At 39.6% G+C, this 7,710-nt stretch overlaps 1 non-coding gene across 1 annotated transcript; it reads right to left on the bottom strand.

The window, feature by feature from the left end:
- Positions 1-4,325: 4,325 nt before the first annotated feature.
- On the bottom strand, positions 4,326-4,429 carry LOC132233902 (U6 spliceosomal RNA). The gene has a single exon (XR_009452756.1). It is a non-coding gene; the product is annotated as a U6 spliceosomal RNA (small nuclear RNA).
- Positions 4,430-7,710: the final 3,281 nt, after the last annotated feature.

Genomic DNA, 7,710 nt, shown 5'->3' with positions numbered 1-7,710 from the left:
CATGTGTTCTACCAGCACCAGCAATACATTAGTACCTAAATAAGGCAAGCAAATTCCCTACTCCCAATTTACCTGCTGGAAGGGTTAGGCCAGCAACTGGCCCAGGTTTTGTGATCCTCTAGCTTATCCAACTCGGGGAGGGGGGGGAGTAGGACCTCTTTAAAGTAAAAATAGCAAAAGTTATTAATATAAAATTATTACAAAAGTGAATATTAATTTAGAATGAAAAAACTGCAACAAATAAAACATGGCAAATACCACAATATCAAAAAACAAAAACAAAACCTCACAACCCATCAAGTAGGGAAATTTAGAGAAGAAGGAGACTACAATCTTAACCAATTATGGTTAAAGTATTGTACTTTTGAGATTTTCTCTCTCTCTCTCTCTCTCTCTCTCTCTCTCTCTCTCACACACACACACACACACACACACACACACACACACACACACACACACTATGTAGGATCCCATCCTGGGCTTTACTATAAATCTAGTTTATCCATGCTTTAGATGATGGTTCTCAAAAGAAGGGGAGGGTAGAATGTTGCCCACAGAGGACATCTGACAAATGATTGAAGACATTCCTTTTTTGTTGTCATACCTGGAACGGGAGAGTGAAAAGCCTGCTGATGGCATCCAGTGGGCCATCATCTGTCCCACGATGTTAACAGTGCTGGGACTGAGAAACCCTGAGTTAGACAAAACAAACACAAGTACGGAAATCAATGAACACAATCATTCAAATAGAGATCAAGGCTGCAGAGGCATCAGATCACAAAGTGCACCTGGAAAGGGCCTGCTCCTCTGGATGGGAGGGCGGGGTGAGGAAAGTGTCACCTAGGCTGCAGAAAAAGCTTTTGAGCGGAGATCTGAACAACACAGAAGAGCCGGGATGAAAAGATTCGGAGAAGAAGCACTCCAGGCAGAATGCAGGGTGAGTGCAAAGGCCTAACCTGCTGAGGAGCTTGATGTGTTGAGAAACAGCTCAGAGCAGTGCCCGTGGGTCCTTGTGAGCAAATGATGGAATCTCAAGGTGCAGGGCCCTGTAGACCAGGGTGAAGAGCATGATGGGAGAGTGAAGTCATCTGACTTAAATTGTAGAACGTTGTGCTGATGCTGTGCGGGAAATGGAGGGTAGAAGAGCAACAAAGAATTCATGGAAACAGATTAGCAGGTTACTGCCGTGGTCCAGGTGAGTGATAATGGTAGCCAGGCCCAAGTGATGCTGATGGAGATGAAAGTAGCAAACAGAAAAGGGATTTATTTGGGAAATAGGGTTTGCTGAGGGATTAATAGTCATTGTGAGAATGAATAAAGAGAAACTTAAAGAATAAAGAGCCCTTGCCCTAGCTGGTTTGGCTCAGTTAGGTAGAGTGTTGGCCTGTTGACTGAAGGGTACCAGGATCGATTCCGGTCATGGGCACATGTCTAGGTTGTGTTCTACATCTCCTACAGGGGGTGTGCAGGAGGCAGCCGATCAATGATTCTCTCTCATCATTGATGTTTCTATCTCTCTCTCCCTTCCTCTCTGAAATCAATAAAAATATAGATAAGAAAAATAAAGAGAGGCCATAGGTTTTGTGGTTGAGCAACTGAGTAGATGTTCTTGCAATTTTTTGAGATTAAGAATAGAAATTTTGGAGTATGGCAAAACCTAAAATTTCTGTTTGGCCATTATACATTTAAAATGCCTTTTAGACATTCCAATGGAAATGCTAAGGAGGCAGACAATTGGGTAGAGGACTCTGAATTCAATTTCCCAATTGAAAGAACATGGCAAGTGCCAATCCAATGAAAGCGAAATGACCCACACCAAGACTCATTACTATGAAGGCCCAGAAAACTAAGGATAAGAATCCTACAGGTTGCTGAGGATTAGAGCAATGAAAAAAAATATTAGAAATCAAATGGAAGCCAGAGAAAAATTTCAAATAAAAATTGTTTCCAACCCAGAAACATATAAATCCTGATAACATATAAACTAAGAGTGAAATCATTTTTTAAAAAAGATATGCTATAATATGTATGGTCTCAAAAAACAATGTACCTCCCAAATTTTTATCTTCTATGATAGGAATAATAGGTAATATCTAAAATGGGTAAATAAAGGAACAGCAAGCATGTGCATTTTATGTAGAAACAGAAATAAATTCCAGGGGGAATAAAACACTATTCATTTAGAAATGATTTGCTCTTTGGGCTAAAACTCAGGTGAGGAAAGTGGGACAAGGGACAGCTACTTATCATTAAATCTCCCCAGTACTACTTAGTCATTTTTATGCTCATATTACACCAACAAATGTTTTTAATTTTTTTTAAAAAAAGACTGACATGAATTTGTTATGTTTATTATCACCCAATATGTGCTTTTCAATAATTTCACTGAATTTTGGACAAAATTAAGTTTTTAGTATTGGACTAAAACCATCCAGAAACAGGTGACACATACAGACTTGACTTCTCTGCCCGAGTTCCTGGGCATTTGTGCTACAGAAATTAGTCCCTGCTGAGGACTAAATGAGGGGCTTTTCTGAGACTCTAAATGTCACTGCCAGGCCTGTCATTCCAAGTTCTGTTAGAGATGGGCCTGTGTCACCTTTGTTGTGACCCACGCTCTGCCTAGAATAGCATGACAACAGCAGAAACATTAGCTCTGTTCCCTAAATCATCCTGTGTTGAGTTCCCATCCATAACCGCTGAAGACTCACCGAGGTCTCCGTTATCCAGGGAGTGGACCACTGTTCTACAACGCCTGAAAATTCTGATGTGGGGACTACTCATGTTTCTGCACCCACCACAGATGCAATCTCAAAAGAGAACGACACACATACTACTCTCTCACAGAAAGAGCACATCAGTTAACAAATGGTGAGAAGCCAACAGGAGCTATGCTCCAAAATGGACAGTTTGCTTTGAGTCACTGGGGTTCTGTGCCAGGTGAGGAGGTCGGGGGAGAAGGTCTGGACACAGGAATCTATTTCATATCTAATCATAGATGGCATGTTCTTGTGTCACTTTACTGTCACCCGATAGCCAGCAGAGGAGGAGGTGACAGTTTGCAAGATCCTGCCCGGGCAGAATTGCTCTTTCCCTTGCTCTTAAGAATCCTCTGAGAAAACTCACAGCTCCCATAGATATTAAAAACAGGCACTGTTTTGTCAGGTGCTCTCACAGGAGATGAGCTTTGGTCCAGGTCCCTATGTCTTCCGGGAAGAGATGGGAACCCTGTGGCTGCCATTGTCGGCTGTCAAAACAGAAGGGGAAATGAGCACAGGACTGGCTTGCCATTGCTGAAGGCTGAAAAGAGGCTGTGAAGATGGGGAAGAAACCGTTTGAACAGAGTAAAATTGAGAATTTTCACCATGCTTTGTACTCTCAATTTCTCCCCCTTCCTAGAAGGTTGTAATCAAATCAAAACGATTATTTTATGAGATAATTTAAAACTAAGTAAGAGGGTTTAAAAAAAGACTAAAACAACTTACCGTCATTATCGCTCTTATACTGCACAAAGACAGTATTATTATCACTAATTTATAGATAAGGAAACAGAACCAAGAGGTTAACTACACTGCCTAGATGACATCTCCTAAGGGTAACTGGGGCATGGAACAGTCTCACTTGTGATGAATTCAGAAGGCAACTTTATTTTTGTCTGCTTCTGTCCCTTTAAAATGTGTTCAGTTGGATGAAAAGTCAGGCAGGCTCAAGACTTTGTTGGTCATTCTGAAGAAAATAAAGTATCATAATCAATTCACAGTCACAATTTGTTAATCACATCTATTTATTTCCTTTGGCAAGAAACACAGAAAGAGGTCCTTGGTTTTTTCCTTTCCTAGTTCTTCTTTCACCTTCTCCCTAACCTATCTTCCCACACCATGGCTGCTTCTAAGCCCCCTCTTGATCAAGGAAAGCAGGGGGCCATATAAGTCCTGCAAAAGAATTTACCCTGCCAAGGCATTAAGGGTGAGTTAATTAAATGTTTGAACAAATTTAGCAGGCTAATTCAAAGAATAGAAACAAATGGGTAAACAATGACTAAGATATAAAATCTGCAATAAAGTACTGTTTGGTAACTAAGCATGATGCAATATTGGTGTGCCATGCTGAGCATAAATGATGCTTTAGATCATTCAGCTTCATTTCTCAGTAACCTAGGGAAATTATCTTTACAGCAAAATGCATAGTTTGGGATGTGTTTGCATAAAGATGGAGAGATGATATCTAAATCCAGGTGGAAATGGATAGCCAGAACCAGAGGACACGAAAAAAAAAAAGAAAGCATGAGAAAAATGAGGGGTTTTTTTTGTTTGTTTATTTTTAAAAAAAATATGGAACGCTTCACAAATTTGCATGTCATCCTTGCACAGGGGCCATGTTAATCTCTGTATCGTTCCCATTTTAGTACATGTGCTGCCGAAGAGAGCACAAGGAGTTTATTTTTAAATGCCAAGAAGATCATGGGAACCAAAAGGACAGGAGAAATGGGACAAGGAGAGAAAGATGAAAAAGTAATAGAGAAGGGATACCCTGACACTCATTGCAAGTCAACTCGCCATGAACCAAAGGGCATTTACTCAAGGAGCAATATGAAGCATTATTTTGAACCATCAAATAGATTTTGTGTGATATACACAACATAATAGTAAGGTTTGATTTCTACTAGCAGATTGCTTATCAATTCAATAAACATTTGCAGGTGTTTGTTTAATAATAATTATTATTATTCATTAATTGTCTGTTAATATTAATTGCCAGAGATTGAAAGATGAATAGGACAGAGTCCAGAGCTGACTTTAAAATATTCTCAGTTTGGTGGGGAAGATAAAACAAGACTATGTGCCTTGAGGGGTAAGGGCTAACAGAGAGCTATCATCCAGCATGGGTGGCATCAGAGCCGAGTAAACTCAGATGCTGGTATTTGATCAGTTTCAGGGTCAGTTTTCCAAAAGGAAAAATGAGGACCCATGTCTTCTAGGCAGAGGCATCTGCCAGGTTAGGAAGACCTGGGATGAAACTGTAGTGTGTCCAAAAGGCAGAAGTCTGGAGGTGTGGTAGGTACAGGTAGGGGCGATGGGTGGAAGTGAGAAATGTTAAGATAGATATGAAGGTATGTAGGGACTAGACCAGGGGTGGGCAAACTTTTTGACTCGAGGGCCACAATGGGTTCTTAAACTGGACCAGAGGGCTGGAACAAAAGCATGGATGGACTGTTTGTGTGAACTAATATAAATTCAAAGTAAACATCATTACATACAAGGGTACGGTCTTTTTTTTTTTTTAGTTTTATTCATTTCAAACGGGCCGGATCCAGCCCTCGGGCCATAGTGTGCCCACGGCTGGACTAGACCATGATGGAGCCAAAGACTTGGTTTTATCCTGAAGTTTCTTGGGATTCCTGAAAGATGTCTGGGGAATCAAGCCAATGGTATAATGAGATTTCCTCTTAGAAAAGAAAAAATGACCTGGCAAGAAAATGAAGTGAACTAGAGGAAACAGATAAAAGTGGGGTGGGGAATAATCAGGAGGCCTTGTCAATAGTTAATTTAAAAAGATGAGATAAAAATCCAGCTGTGATAGAAATAATCTAAATATGCCGTACACACACACACACACAAAGACATGTTTATTCAAGCCAGGGTCATTTCCTAACAGTTAAGTGTCAGGCTTTCCATTGGGACGATAACCCTTTATTTCCCCATTGTTTCTATGGACACATTTGATTCAACTTGCATCATTTTTACCTTTAGAGTTAGTACCAGGAATGAACTGCTTGGAACATGAGGACAACCTAAACCAATGATCTGTCTCATGGAAACCAGGAAGCCTCAACTACATCTTGAGCTCCTCCAGCTATGAGAGTACAAGAGCTTACCCTCCCAGGTACTCACTGAAATAATTACACACTCACGGATTTACTTCAAGGAAAAGAGAAGTGAAGCCAGAAGGTTCACAATGACTGTTAAATATTTAGGTATATGTATTAACTATTGATTGTTTTCATAAAAAGTAAGTTTGCATTTTTATAAGGTGGGACCACTCAAAATTGACAAACAGAAAAGTTTATAATAAGTATATATAAATAATTAAATAAATTCAAAATTTTTAACTCATTCATTAAATCAGAGTCATTTAGGAACACTACAAGGCATTAAAAATGACAGAATTAGGTCTCCACATGTTAACATAGACCGCTCTTAAAAATATAAATGTAAATATATATCTATATATAAAAGCCTAATATGCAAATTGTCCCCTCAGGAGTTCAACTGGGAGGCCAGGAGTTCGATTGCTTGCTATGACGTGCGCTGACCACCAGGAGGTGCTGTGGAAGAAGGAAGGCCCTGGCCGGCAGCCAGAAGGCCCTGATCAGCCCTGATCATGGGCCAGGCCTAGTGACCCTACCCATGCAAGAATTTTGTGCACCAGGCCTCTAGAATATATATACAAATGTAGTCTGGAAAAAACAAATTTCAGACAATATGATGACATTTATGTAAAGGTTAAAAGCATACAAAATAGTTGTATACATTGTCCATGAAAAAAATATGTATATAGTAAAAATAACACAACCTAGCTAGAAAAGATACACACAACTTTAAAGGGAGTAATTCTTGCTGCAGATAGGGGGTTGTGAAAGAATACAGAGCAGTCTTTTAACTGTATTTTAAGGTTTTATTTCTTTAAAATAAATCTGAAACAAAAAAATAAGTGCTATACTACAAATTCAATTGTTTTCATGTTATTTCAGAATTAAACAAATCAGAGCAAACCTGACCTATATTAATTAACCTATATAAACCTCATCACTCCAGTATTTATCTCATTACATTATGTGAACTATGAAGCTATAAAGTTTTTAACTTATATGACACAAAAGTCTATCAACCATTAACACATGATTAAGTAAAATTAAAGCCACATATTATCTTTTTAATATAAAATTTAATTAACTAATGACTTGGTCAAATAAGACAAAACTTTACAATGAGTCTCTTAGGGAATAGTCTCTGTTACAGGGATGAAATTGAGAATAAAGTTAAATTGTTAAGAGCTTCCTTAAAGATATAACTGAATCTTTTCACTCATTCCCAGGAAAAGTCTAATATTTGTACCTGTGTCTCTTTTCATTTTGTTTTAAGTCCAGCTCTGTTTTATTTTATTTTATTTTATTTTTATTGTTTAAAGTATTACAGATAGTCATACATATGTCTCCTTTATTTTTCTCCATTGAACTTCTCCCAGCCTCCCCTACCCCCGACACATGCCCTCACCCCACCCCCCAGTGTCTTGTGTCCATTGGTTATGCTTATATGCATACATACAACTCCTTCAGTTGATCTCTTATCTAGCCCCCCCCCCCCTCAATACTCCCCAGCCTTCCCACTGTAAAGGTCCAGCTCTATTTTAAAAATGGAGGGGCTGGGAGAGATGAAGGCTGAGAAAGGGAGGGGCAAGGAGGAGAGACAAGAGAAGGAAAGAGGAGAAGAGGGGAGGGGAAGGCAAGGAAGGTCAGGACAAGGGACAGCAGAAAGAGAAGGAAGGGAAGGAATTAGGAAGTGGAGCCTGGACTGGAGATTTCCTTACCAGATAAAGGGTGACACAGTGCACCAGATCCTTGATTAAAAGACATGCACAGGGCCCCACTGGCATGGCTCAGTGGTTGAGCATCAACCTATGAACGAGGAGGTCACGGTTCGATTCCTGGTT

Source organism: Myotis daubentonii, chromosome 4 (genome assembly GCF_963259705.1).
Source record: "Myotis daubentonii chromosome 4, mMyoDau2.1, whole genome shotgun sequence".
Lineage (NCBI taxonomy): Eukaryota > Metazoa > Chordata > Mammalia > Chiroptera > Vespertilionidae > Myotis > Myotis daubentonii.
The sequence above is the reverse complement of the archived record's forward strand: the minus strand, read 5'-3'. Positions and strand labels throughout refer to the sequence as shown.